The 15,100-nt window shown below is 39.7% G+C and overlaps 1 pseudogene; it reads left to right on the top strand.

The window, feature by feature from the left end:
- The first annotated feature begins 279 nt into the window (after positions 1–279).
- LOC127648109 (transmembrane protease serine 9-like) lies at positions 280–8,760 on the top strand (annotated as a pseudogene).
- The last annotated feature ends 6,340 nt before the right edge of the window (positions 8,761–15,100 follow it).

The following is a 15,100-nucleotide window of genomic DNA, read 5'->3' as shown; positions in this document are numbered from 1 at the left end:
TTTTCCAGTCAACATATTAAATCAGTCTATATATATATATATATATATAGTACTTTTTTTTTACTGGAAAAAAAGACAAAAATACGTATTAAAGGATTTGCAGTGCAGTGCACATTTTTCATGAAGCTAAATGTCCTAGAAGTTAAATGCATTATCAGATGCATGCCGGATTTTAGTGGGAAATGGTTCTTTAACTTAAATGAACTAATTCTATCAAAAACTATTGCTGCATTATGACTGGTTGATTGTCTAAAACATACTTTCATTATTTTCTCCATAACAGATTGTGGCATAGCCCCTCTTAATACAAGGATAGTAGGGGGACAGGATGCACATGTTGGTGTGTGGCCATGGCAGGTCAGTCTTCACAAGAGCAATGGACATTTCTGTGGTGGATTACTCATCAACAATGAATGGGTTCTGACAGCAGCTCACTGCTTTCAAAGGTAACCACAAAAACATCAGTAGATCATAGACCAACCCCTGCAGAGATAAAATGTTGTCTTTCACTCGATTAACGTGCTGATGTTTAACACTTTATCTCTCACCAAATTTCAGTACTTCAACTAGCGGCCTAACTGTGTACCTGGGGCGACAAACACAGTCAGGAACAAATACAAACGAGATGTTCAGAACGGTCTCTCAAATCATTAAACATCCAAACTACAGTTCCAGCTCTAATGACAATGATGTCACTCTCCTGCATCTGTCTTCACCTGTGACATTTACTGACTACATTAGACCAGTCTGCCTGGCAGCTGCTGACTGTACATTCTTCAACCGCACTGCGAGCTGGGTCACTGGATGGGGAGATATTCAAACCGGTGGTAAGAGTTTAATCGATTGCACTAACACTGAACGGAGTCACCCAACATAATGTACTTTTGCAGTAGCTGACACAACTTTCATTTTTTTTATATGTTTCTCAGTTTCCCTGCCTTCACCGGAAACTCTACAGGAAGTGCAAGTGCCTATTGTTGGAAATAGGCAATGCAAGTGCCTTTATGGAATCCAAAAAATCACAGACAACATGATCTGTGCTGGACTAATCGAAGGGGGGAAAGACTCCTTTCAGGTAAGAGCACTTATTGCAAACCCAATGCTGAATGTTACCATGTCTAACTTAGTGCATCACATTCAAAATACTTTCGAGTTCATTTCAAAGGTCAGACTTTTGAGATCTTTGTTGGCACTCAGTTATTGTTTTATATGAGATGAAATTTTGTAATTAACTGGGTTTATTCAAGTCAGACAATAGTATTTAATATGACTGAATCAATCTTTATTACTTTAATGTAATTAATGTAGCACTACATTAGTTTACACCACTGAAAGTATTTTTAAGGTTCAGGCCATGTAAGAAATAGCACCTTGAGGTGACAACTTCACATTTTCAGTTTTTACAGAGAATTCAACCCAGTATTCACAGTCCTAAACGTTCCACACAATTCACAATGTTGGTGACTCTCATAAGTACACACAAGTTATCACCATGCCACATAACTTAAAGGGAAGAACAAACACAACAATGACAGTTAGCAGTAAAAAAAAATAATAAAAAAATAGTTAACAGAGAGGCTGTAATTTTATCATAATCACTCAAACCATAGTTTTCTGTCACAATAGCATAGCACTACTGTTCTTATTCTTATTTTTTATATAATTAATTACATGTGTAGAGCAGGTGAAATGGCATGTTGTTAAGAATGATCTCAGAATAAAACCTGTTTTTTGTTCTACAGGGTGATTCTGGTGGACCTATGGTCAGCAAACAGGGCTCAGTCTGGATCCAGTCTGGGGTTGTGAGCTTTGGTGAAGGATGTGCTTTACCAAAGTTTCCTGGTGTCTATGCAAGAGTGTCTCAGTACCAGACCTGGATCACTCAACAGATCAACCAGACAAATAATCAGCCAGGCTTCATCAAATTCATCTCCAATGGTACTGATGGTGATCTCAGTGTCAGCTGTAGTGGTTTGCCTGCCATTACATCAACTGCTGCACCTGCAACTACAACCACTGCAACAACTGCAGGTAAGTTCCTTTAAGGTACAGCTATAATGGATTGATGTGATTTAGATTACAATATTATCACCTCAAAAAAAAGAATATATATTTTGTTTTCCAGTCATGTATATTTGTATATTTGTACATGTATATTTTTTATCAGTCTATATATATATATATATATATATATATATATATATATATATATATATATATATATATATATATTTATATATATATATGCATATATATATATACTTTATTTTTTACTGGAGAACAAGACAAAAATACGTATTAAAGGATTTTTTTGCAGTGCAGTACACATTTTTCATGAAGCTAAATGTCCTGGAAGTTAAATGCATTATCAGATGCATGCCGGTTTTTAGTGGGAAATGGTTATTTTACTTAAATGAACAAATTCTATGAAAAACTCTTGCTGCTGTATGACTGGTTGATTGTCTAAAACATACTTTCATTCTTTTATCCATAACAGATTGTGGCATAGCCCCCCTTAATACAAGGATTGTAGGAGGACAGGATGCTCCTGTTGGTGCATGGCCATGGCAAGTCAGTCTTCACAAGAGCAATGGACATTTCTGTGGTGGATCACTCATCAACAATGAATGGGTTCTGACAGCAGCTCACTGCTTTCAAAGGTAACCACAAAAACATCAGTTGATCATAGACCAACCCCTGCAGAGATAAAATGTTGTCTTTCACTCGATTAACGTGCTGATGGTTAACACTTTTTCTCTCACCAAATTTCAGTACTTCAACTAGCGGCCTGACTGTGTACCTGGGGCAACAAACACAGTCAGGAACAAATACAAACCAGGTGTCAAACTGTCTCTCAAATCATTAAACATCCAAACTACATTTTCATCTCTTATGACAATGATGTCACTCTCCTGCATCTGTCTTCACCTGTGACATTTACTGACTACATTAGACCGGTCTGCCTGGCAGCTGCTGACAGTACATTCTTCAACCGCACTGCGAGCTGGGTCACTGGATGGGGAAATATTCAAACCGGTGGTAAGAGTTTAATCGAATGCACTAACACTGAACGGAGTCACCCAACATAATGTACTATTGCACTAGCTGACACAAATTTCATTTTTTTTATGTGTTTCTCAGTTTCCCTGCCTTCACCGGAAACTCTACAGGAAGTGCAAGTGCCTATTGTTGGAAACAGGCAATGCAAGTGCCTTTATGGAATCCAAACAATCACAGACAACATGATCTGTGCTGGACTAATCGAAGGGGGGAAAGACTCCTGTCAGGAAATTTTACCATGTCTAACTTAGTGCATCACATTCAAAATACTTTCGAGTTCATTTCAAAGGTCAGACTTTTGAGATCTTTGTTGGCACTCAGTTATTGTTTTATATGAGATTAAATTTTCTAATTAACTGGGTTTATTCAAGTCAGAAAATATTATTTAATGACTGAATCAACCTTTATTACTTCAATATAATTAATGTAGAAGAACAAACACAACAATAACAGTTAGCAGTAAAAAAATAAAATAAAAAAGTTAACAGAGAGGCTGTAATTTTATCATAATCACTCAAACCATAGTTTTCTGTCACAATAGCATAGCACTACTTTTCTTATTCTTATTTTTTATAATTAATTACATGTGTAGAGCAGGTGAAATGGCATGTTGTTAAGAATGATCTCAGAATAAAACCTGTTTTTTGTTCTACAGGGTGATTCTGGTGGTCCTATGGTCAGCAAACAGGGCTCAGTCTGGATCCAGTCTGGGGTTGTGAGCTTTGGTGAAGGATGTGCTTTACCAAAGTTTCCAGGTGTCTATGCAAGAGTCTCTCAGTACCAGACCTGGATCACTCAACAGATCAACCAGCCAAATAATCAGCCAGGCTTCATCAAATTCATCTCCAATGGTACTGATGGTGATCTCAGTGTCAGCTGTAGTGGTTTGTCTGCCATTACATCAACTGCTGCACCTGCAACTACAACTGCTGCACGTAAGCTCCTTTAAGTTACAGCTATAGGAGATTGATGTGATTTAGATTACAATATAATCACCTCAAAAAATATTTTCTTACTCAGTCTTGTTTTGTTTTCCAGTCAACATATACATTATATATATCAGTCTATATATAGAGAATGTATATATACATACATACATACATACATACTTTTCCTGGAAAACAAGACAAAAATACTGATTAAAGAATGTTTTGCAGTGCAGTTCACACTGTCCATTAAGCTAAATGTCCTGGGAGTTAAACGCATTATCAGATGCATACTGGATTTAGTGGGATATTGTTCTTTTACTTAAATTCAGCAACAAATCAATTATATTCCTGGTCAGTTTCAAGCAAGAATAATAGTCAAAGAGGTAGCTGTGGCTGTCAGCTCATCTCTCAAGCTCTTTATATGTCCACTGACCATGCATGAGTTTCAGTAAAAGTAGAAACTTTCAAGGCTTAGTTGTTCATACAATGACCAAAAAGCCTGTTCTGTGACATATTACATATATGTACATATCATGCAATGCTAATGGACTATGACTTTGTCTCTACAAATAGTCTACAAATACAAAATGCATGCATAATGTTTTTTCAGGACAGCTCTAACAAAAGATTAAAAGAAACACAAAAAATAAAACAAGTAAGACCTGAATGCATTATTCTTTGTCTCTTTTTCTTTAGCTGTTGTGTGTGGAAGGGCCAAACTGAACACCCGTGTGGGTGGAAACAGCTCCCTGGCATCTACAGGTGTATGGCCATGGATTGCCAGTCTGCAGTTGAACGGCAGTCACATTTGTGGAGGAACGATGGTTAATGAACGGTTTGTCATGAGCTCTTCTAGCTGCTTTTCCAGGTAAAGACAATTAATAAAAAAAAAAATAATACATTTGCTGGCTCATTAGGATTAAAAAAATTCAGATTGGATTGATTTTGTTGCTTCTTATCCAGATCAAAAAATGCCTCCGATTGGACCGTGATCCTAGGTCGCCTGTACAATAGCGGCATCAACCCAAATGAGGTCTCTGTAAAAGTTGTGAACATCACAATCAGCAATTATACAGGTGACAACATTGCAGTCTTGCAGTTGGCCAGTGCACCAAAACTCTCAGCGTTCATTCAGCCCATATGCGTGGACCTGGAAGATAGTACCTTCAGTGCTGATACTCCATGTTGGGTGGCAGGCTGGGGCTCAGGAGCCGGAGGAGGTAAGTGTGTGTTTTTTGAGTGTCCTTTAATGTGAGTACTTTTAGAATGATGTGCAGGTGGGGGCGTGTTCAAGCACCGATTTGTGAATGGAGAGCGAGATCAGGAGATGAGAATGGTAAGGAGTTCCACCTGTGGGTATTATCTCTAACAGCTCTTTGTGTTTTGCAGTGAGAGCAGAGAGGGACAAAAAGCGGTAGTTCAGACCAAAGAGAGAAACTGACACACAAAGCTGATTGTGTGTGATTGTGCTGAAAAGCCATTAGTGTGTGTGTTACAGCAAAAGAGTGTCGACATAAAAACTTGTTTAACTAGCTCCCAATTCCTCCTTAAGAAGAAAGCTATTTACATGTCACACTGGTGCCGAAACCTAGGAAGGATACACTTCTATGGAGTCCTCGCCACTGGAAGTAATCTTAAGAACAGTCACCGGCATCTACCAGGCCCAAAACTAGGCCCTCATGGAGCTGCAGAAGAAGCAGCAACCATGCTTTGAGGAGCTACTTCAAGACCAATAGGAGGACCGACGGGTCTTGAGGAGCTTGTTACCCCAGTAGGGGGTCATCCGCCGCGACCCCGGCATCAGCATACCCCCACGTGATTCTTGCTAAAATGGGGGGCAGTCTGCTGGAGCTGCAGGGGTCCTTGGCATTTCCAAGACCAATGCCCCACCAGGGAGGTAGATACATTGGTCTGGGTCCCCGATATGCCGTGAGCCTCCCCCGATCGAGCAGGAGTGTACCAAATACCTGTGAGTACATAGGGGAGTACATATCAAGCCTTGGTGTATTACAGTTGTAATCAAACCAAAGTTTGATTCAATCTGAGGCTTTTGGTACAGGTAGGCGGGTGAAGGTGAGGTGTGAGCACGGGGATATTTATGATCATCCGTTAGTGACATCTTTAAATTTCAGGGACTCTTTTTGGGTATAAATTGGCTGGCATTTACATGCTTTATTGAGGAAATTTTGTGTGGATGCGTCCTGTAACGTCCATGTGTCTTGTGCAATTAATTGGGGAGGCGAAGCCAGGGCTGTCTACATCAGCTCCACGTCAGAATGACGTATGGGAAGAGGAAGGCGCTGCTTCCCCAGCCCTTAGAGTATTCCCTGCAGGGGATTTCCCTCTGGAGCAGACATGAGACCCTTAGGCATGCCTTTGATCAAGTGAAAGTGATTGATGGTCAACACCTTTAGCCAGACATCACGCTCACATATCCGAAGTTTTCAATTATTAAGGATCGGGTTTATCGAGTGAAGCAGGATGCACAGCTCATTATAATCTGATGGCGGGTCACTTAGGGTTAGAAAAAAAACTAAACCATATAATAGCCCATTTCTATAGGCCAAGCATTCATGGGGATATTTGCAGGTGGTGTGCGGCATGTCATGAAAGTCGGCTGGTGAATCCGCCGGCCACCCTAAGAGCACCTTTGTGCCCCCTTCCTTTGAACGAGGCCCCCTTCGAAAGGACAATAGAACGGACGGTAGAATCGCTTAGTGTTTTTTCTGGTGGACTATGCAACGCGATATCCGGAAGCAGTGCCTCTGCACAACATTTCAGCATGTAGTGTTGCGGAAGCACTCTACAGAATTATCTCCTGAGTGGGGATTCCGAAAGAAATCCTTACTGATCAAGGCCCTATTTTCATGTAACGTACACTACGCGAGCTGTACAACTGATTGGGGATTAAATCGATTCAGACAAACGTGTACCACCCACAAACTGACGGCTTGGTCGAACGGTTTAATCAGACCCTGAAAAATATGATTCATAAGTTTGTGCATGAAGATGCTCAGAATTGGGATAAGTGGCTCGAACCCCTGTTATTTGCAGAGCGAGAGGTCCTGCAAGCCTCCATTCCCAATTCTAATTATTGTACTATCATAAGCCTTGTGACATCATGAGGGACAATTGGGAGGAGGGACCTTCAAAGAGTAAAAATTTAATTCAATACATTCTTGACCTCAAGAACTTGAGGCTCTTGAGGCTCAAGAATGTCAGTCCCGGCTGTATAACAGGGGACTGTGATTATGGGAATTTACACAGGGAAATAAAGTCCTTGTATTACTCCCCACATAAAGCTCTATATTACTCTGTCCTGTTCTGTGTGGATTACAGAAAAGTTAAATTTGCGGTGTCTAAATTTGATGCATATCAAATGCCTCGGATTAATGAACTGCTCGATCAGTTAGGTGCAGCTCGGTTTTATTCGACACTGAATTTGACAAAGGGATATTGGCAGATCCCCTTAACTCCCATGTACCATGAAAAAATTGCATTTTCCACATCGTTCAGTTCACACCAATTTGTCATCCTTCCTTTCTGTTTGTTTTTGGTGCCCCGGCTATGTTTCAGCAGCTCATGGGCAGAATCCTCAGACTTCACGCTGCTTATCTAGATGACATCATCATTTACAGTAATGATTGGCAGTGGCAACTGCAGCACGCTGAGACAGGCGGGACTCACAGAAACCCTAAGAAGTGTGCAATTGGATGGGTGGAAGTATGGTATCTGGGTTTCCACTTGGGTCATGGACAGGTGCGGCCACAAATTGATAAGACTATTCCGATTGTAGCCTGCCCAAGACCTAAGATCAAAAAATTTGTGAATGGAGAGCGAGATTGGGAGATGAGAACGGTAAGCAGTCCCACCTGTGGGTATTATCTCTAAAAGCTGTTTGTGATTTGCAATGAGAGTGGAGAGGGATAAAAAGGGGCTATCCAGACCGAAAAGAGAGAGAGAGGCTGACACGAAGATGACTGTGTGTGATTGTGCTGAAAATAAAAACTTACTTGGATTGTTTAACCGGCTCATGATTCCTCCTTAAGAAGAAAGCTAGTGATGTGTCACAAATTAATAGTTTATTAGATATTTAATCCATTGTTTCATATCTTCTTACTTTGTACATTATTTGTTGTTCTTTTACAGCTAATCAAACACTTCAGGAATTCCAAACTGCTATAGTGAATTGTGGGAACTCATCCTCAAACAGTATTTGTACAAGTTCCCTGAACTTACAGGAGGCAAGTTAATTCTGTTTGAATACACAACAATTAACATTATTTTCAAGAAATGTAATTGACCATGCACCATGAACAGCCAAATACCATGAATCTGAGGCTTCTCTGACAGAGACCATTTTTCCTCATATATCTAAAACTCTATTCATGAAGTAATATTATAAAACACTCTCTCTCAGGGTGATCAAGGGGGTGCACTGATGTGTAAACAGGGTCTGTCATGGATTCATGCTGCTGTTCTGACAATACAGATCAGCACTACAAACAGCAGAACAAATACACTCTCCAGTAACAGCACTGCAGTGAGCAGGTCTGTCCGTGCCAAAGACATCCAGTTCTTCACTAAAACCTCTAGCTATGCGTCATTCCTGAGATCTGTGGTGGATTCTTTCCCTCAGAAAGCCTCAAACAACACAAATACAACTTCATCTTCAAATGCAAGTTCAACTGCATCCAGCAACTCTCTGTCCTTTGGAGGGTCACAATTGTTTTCCTTCTGTTTTACTACTGTCCTCTTCCAGCACTTCTAGCACTCCAATTTTTACATTAACGATTGACAATTAGGACTTTTCAGTATAAATCTATTTAACTATAAATGTTACTAGAAACTTAGACAAATCAAATATTTGTAATTTGATTTATGTGACTGATTTAATAATTGCATTAATCACAAAACAGCAAAAGGATTTGTGTTGCCCATATAATTTTACTTGACACATGACTGAGGTAACTAAATACAAGCTTTTGGCTATATATCTCTTCTGTACAATTTCTGTGTAAGATTTTATACTGTTAGCACTTAAGAAAGTCTGTAACTTATAACCTTTTACCAACCTCACATTGTATGTTTGCATTGTAGCACTGGTATGCAACATGGCACTTTATGTAAATGTCCCAGTTTGAGTTGTTCAGTTCTTCTGTCTACTGTATGTAATCTAACAATTACCTCAAGCTGCACCACTCTTGGGACATCACTGTTTGTTAATTTTTATGTGAATTAGAGTTCTTAGGAAAATGTTTCCATTTTATTAGTGTTTGGATTTATTAGTGTTGTTTTTTTCAGGATATTATGCTGTTTTAATGCTTAAACATTTTAATTAATATATTTTGTTTGATCTCACATGTGTGATTCAGATGAAAAGTATTGTTTTATTTTAATTAAGAAAAGCGGTTTACATATTCCAATTAAAATTAAGTTCTGTAAAATGCTTAGTCTGGCTGATTATTTACATGCCTTTATCACAAAACACAAAAAGGGTTTGTGTAAAACATGATCATGTGGGAAATCCTGCAAGTTATCACATTCACAAAAATTATGATGGGTTTGAAACGGAGGCTGTATTTTTGCTCCAAAATAACATTTTTACTTTACTAATGTGGAGTAAAAATTTGGAATAAGAAGTAGGGTTAATATAACATGCATTCCTGTTGTTTGTATGATGCCATTTAAAACTTGCTTATGGCGCCAATCTGTGGACACATTAACACTTCTGGATTTGGCCACTGGGGGCAGTGATTTGAATCTTGGTAAGCACAAACCGATTTCAACAGTTGAACAGTAGAACCTCCTGTCATCGTATTCACAATATGATCAGTCTGTCAGTCCATCTGTTTTGTTTAATGTAATGTGCAAAAAATATGTTTTTTCTTATCTTCCATGAATTATGTTCATATTATTCATAAAGGTTCCATGCCCGTTGTGAGCCAATCAAAGTTATCGACATAATACATTTGCAAATAAGAATGTTAACATAGAGTTTACAAATATAGTGTACAATGGGGCCAAAGGTACACCTTTTCAACATTTGTTTTTTTTTTTTTTCTAGTAAAAAGGCCCCCAGGGGTGTTATTCTGAAATAGTTTAGATACCGGTTGCACAATTTGGAATGCCCAATTCCTAATGCACTCATGGTAGCGTAGTTGTAATATAGTGAATACAAGTTATGTTTATGTATATTTCTATTTTCTATATAAATTTGCTAAATATTATTTTTCTAATACTGCTAAATATTGTTAGATTTCCTATTTGTGCGTTATGTAAAAAAAAAGAGTGTTATGTGCATTTAGTGAATTCATTATTTTCATTTGAAAATAACCAGCGTTATGACGTCATCGCACGCTTCAGTTGGGTGCGCGCCTGTGATGTGCTTCATTCATAGTAAATGCAGCGATGAGAAGCCATCACATCAGCATTCTTCGTTTAATCATATCATACTTCTTTTCAGGTAACTAGGCAACAAAATGCACAAAACACACTTCTGTTTGAGTATAAACACTGTTAAATGGAATACTAATGAGTTGTACAAGTGGAAAGCAGTTCTTTTCACTTTATTACTTGTTTATCAACCCCCCTGTGATCTCTGTTAACTGTGAGTTATGTAATCAGTGGTAGAATGTAACGAAGTACAAATACTTCGTTACTTTACTTAAGTACATTATTCACATATCTGTACTTTACTTAAGTAGAATCAATAGTGCATACTTTTGACTTTTACTTCGTTACATTTTACAGCAATTATTATACTTTCTACTCCACTACATTTCTACAGCGTTCCGTAAAATTTTCATTACATTTTCTGATCAGTTTTTCCCCTGCCAAAACGTCTTCCTGACCGTCCGTCCGTCGCACGTGGCGTTTGTCTCGCCAAGTTTGGTTGCCATAGATATGGGTTGCTATAGTACCAACGATTCTAGAACGCTAATCTTTGACCCAATCAGAGCCCTATAACTAAGGCTCTGGACCCAATCAGATCCTTCGATCCAAAGATTCTAGAGCCCGGCCCCTTTCGCTTTTCCAATGGCTGCATAGTCTGGTGTGGTCAGTCAGGGGTCACTGTGGGTGTGGTGCTTGCCCTTATCCGATGGAGTCTGAGCCCGAATCAATTAGCCATCCATGGCCGTATTTACAAGCATTATTCGAAATTACAGGATCAAAAAACAACTCGTGGAGGTTCCTATGTAAACTATGCCTGCCCCGAAAAAATGAGCTGCTGGCCTTCAAGAACTCTCCTTCAAATCTGAAGAAACATGTTGAGGTAAGCAATCTTGTTGCTGAGCAGAATTAATGTCATTTTCATTAAAAATGTTTGCCCATAAATCGCCACATTGACTTGATTGTGTAAGAATGTTTTTTTTTATACAAAAAATTAAATAATACATTAATGATTAACGTTAGCTAGTACTATGATAGTTAATGTCCCCGCTGCTTTTGCATGTTCATGTTGTTGTACGTTACTGCTATTAATTTTGGTTAGTAACGTGGTATTTATGCTGCAATCTTGCGAAATGCATCTTGACATATAGCAATCATAGCGAAAAGAACACGGTTATGGCTATTATAAATCCGTCGTAGACCTAAATGCCGGGAAGATAAAGCTAACGTTAGTAGATTAGTGGATAGCTAACGTTAATATTTTGCGGGAAACGGAGGGAGAGAGAGGGGGCACAGATGCGTTGCGGCTTTGAACTGGCTTTTTAATGAAATAAGAGCTATATTTTTTTTGGGGGGGGGGGGGGCTTTAGTCATGATTATATGGATGGTTATGGTATTTAGTAGATGCTTTTGTCCAAAGTGACATACAATAGTCATCAGTGTTTGTGTTTCCTACACATAGACTAATTTGTGGCGGTGCGCCACAGAATCGATAACATTGGCTGCCACATATTGCGGTTTTGGCGGCCGCCAAAGCGATTTTTTATCCCGCCAAAGCCTTATTTGATCGGTCAGTGATGTGTTGATGACTGACTGGCTGCGGTTGTGACAGGTTGCATGTTACTGAAAGAACGAGCAGAGAGAGAGCCCCTCCACCGGCCGCGTGCGCGCACTCTCATCGTCTTTAAACTATCTTGCTCTCCCTCCCTCGCTCATATTAATCAAAATCAATTGAGAATTGACATGATGATAAAGGGTCAGAAGACAGTAACCTCCATCATTATAGGACTATTAGGTTGAATGAGTTAGAATTAATGAATTAACCAAGAGTATATTGTTACTTTTTATTTTCAGAGAAAGCACGAACATCACCTCAACCAATATCTTCAACTGACAGCACCCACAATCAGGAGGAAGGGAAGCTTGCCTGCTGGTGAGAATGCATCACACAGTAAGCAGCTGAAACTAGAGGACACCATTGGTGGAGGAAGTACTGAATCACAGATGGTAAGCACAATTACAATGCCACAGCCCATACTGTTCTTTTTTAATTATTAGAATATAGACGTTAAGAGAATAAATTGTTATGCAAGTACTTTTACTTTTAATACTTAAAGTACATTTAAAATCGGGTACTTTTTACTTTTTACTTAAGTAGGGTTGTCATTGTGGTACTTTTACTTTTACTAAAGTAAATTTGTCACTGGTTATTTGTACTTTTACTTAAGTACTGAGATTCAGTACTTCCTCCACCACTGTATGTAATACATTTTGGCTGAGTGAATTTCAAATGTGTCTTAATTGAATGTAATACATCAGACAATAGACTCAGCAGTATTCACATTGACGATGTGATTGGTGTACTAACTGCATAGCTACATTCATTAATTTCATGTCACATGTATTAAGGATATATGTATGTGGCAGGGCGGAGGACGGGGCTGCATCATGATTCTACACACCGATCCCTTATCAGGCTAATCAAGCCTCTGAGAGGGATAAAGGCTGACTGCGGAAGATGGTGTGGGAGAGAAAGACCGTTTACGGGCATGTCCATCATGTGTGTGTTTGTGTCTTTTGTTTCAGTTTATCATTCAAATATTATTTATATTGCCAAGCCGGTTCTCGCCTCCTCCTTTCCATTGATCTGCGTTACACTGGTGCCGAAACCCGGGAAGGAGGAGAGATGCCCCTCGCAGAGTCCTCGACATTGCCGTCCACCCAGGGGAGCGCCGCAGCCATCTGCCATGGGATGGAGTAGACAAACCACCCGGAAACGGTGAACCGTCCGTGAGGCGAGTGGGGACTGGTCTCCCCGAACGCCTGGAGTGATGGAGCCCCTGCCTGGGGCAGAGGAGAGCCCTGCCATCCCCCAGAAACACGGAGAGGTCGAAAGAAGACCGCCGTCCGCGAGGGTAGGAGGGAAGTGAGTCCCCGACCGCCTGAGCGGTAGGGCCGCTGCATTCTTGTACTCTCTGGAGTCTTGGCCAGAGTTTGCCAGCAAGAGTCCAGCCTCTTACTGATAGCACCGCGTTGGCTGAACAGGGTTTGGTTCTCCGAGATAATGTTTCTCCTTGACGGCTCACCTTGAGCGATTCCGGACAGGAGGGACTCTATCTCAGGAGCAGGGGACAATATTTAATCCCCGGCCCAAGCTGTGGAACCTTCATGTTTGGCCACTGAAGGGTACCAACTGAGGGACACTGGGCTTTCACCTGACGTTATCGTTCTAAATGCTAGGGCTCCCTCTACTAGAAGAAGTTATGCCAATAAATTGGGTGTCTTTGAAAGAAGGTGCAGTGCACATAATGCAGATCCAGTTAACTGTCAGATTGCTTCAGTTCTGGACTTTCTGCAGGAAAAATTATCAGCAGGCACATGCCCCGCCACTCTCAGGGTTTATGTGGCCACTCTATCAGCTTGCCACACCTTGATTGATGGGATGCCGTTGCGGAAACATCCTCTGCTCGCTCGTTTGTTCGTGGAGCCATGCGATTGAGACCTCCTGCTAGGACCAGGATCCCTTCATGGGACTTAGCAATAGTCCTTGAGGGTCTGGTTGAGACCCCCTTTGAACCTCTAGAGTCAGCGTCTGATAAACGTCTGACTCTCAAGATGGTTTTTCTCATGGCAATTACTTCTCTAAAAAAAATTGGGGATCTGCAGGCTCTGTCTGTCTTGCCATCCTGCTTAGATTTTGCCCAAGGAATGGCTAAACCAATATTGCACCCTCATCCTTACTACCTGCCTAAGGTTCCTTTCTCGACCATGCATCCAGTCTCTCTCGAAGCCTTTTGCTCCCTGCTGTTTACAACGGTGGAGCAGGAAAGCTTTTACCAACCTCACATTGTATGTTTGCATTGTAGCATTGGTATGCAACATGGCACTTTATGTAAATGTCCCAGTTTGAGTTGTTCAGTTCTTCTGTCTACTGTATGTAATCTAACAATTACCTCAAGCTGCACCACTTTTGGGACATCACTGTTTGTTAATTTTTATGTGAATTAGAGTTCTTAGGAAAATGTTTCCATTTTATTAGTGTTTGGATTTATTAGTGTTGTTTTTTCAGGATATTATGCTGTTTTAATGCTTAAACATTTTAATTAATATATTTTGTTTGATCTCACATGTGTGATTCAGATGAAAAGTATTGTTTTATTTTAATTAAGAAAAGCGGTTTACATATTCCAATTAAAATTAAGTTCTGTAAAATGCTTAGTCTGGCTGATTATTTACATGCCTTTATCACAAAACACAAAAAGGGTTTGTGTAAAACATGATCATGTGGGAAATCCTGCAAGTAATCGCATTCACAAAAATTATGATGGGTTTGAAACGGAGGCTGTATTTTTGCTCCAAAATAACATTTTTACTTTACTAATGTGGAGTAAAAATTTGGAATAAGAAGTAGGGTTAATATACCATTCATTCCTGTTGTTTGTATGATGCCATTTGTTATGTTGCCAAATGAACACGTAGATAAACCACTGAAGAAGACCAGGACCACAAGGGACGTTTTTGCATTTTAATTTCTTCTCCAGATGGTGAAAACTGAAAGCATACACAACATGCTCTTAGAAAAACTGAGCTCTAGACAGACGAAAATAAAAGTAATTCATCGGCGCTTTAAAATGCATTTCTCAACTAGACAATACAAAAATACATTACTTAAGATCCTTATAAACACATATATAAACTTACGGCTTTGCCTTGACAGT

This window comes from Xyrauchen texanus, chromosome 8 (genome assembly GCF_025860055.1).
Source record: "Xyrauchen texanus isolate HMW12.3.18 chromosome 8, RBS_HiC_50CHRs, whole genome shotgun sequence".
Lineage (NCBI taxonomy): Eukaryota > Metazoa > Chordata > Actinopteri > Cypriniformes > Catostomidae > Xyrauchen > Xyrauchen texanus.
The sequence above is the reverse complement of the archived record's forward strand: the minus strand, read 5'-3'. Positions and strand labels throughout refer to the sequence as shown.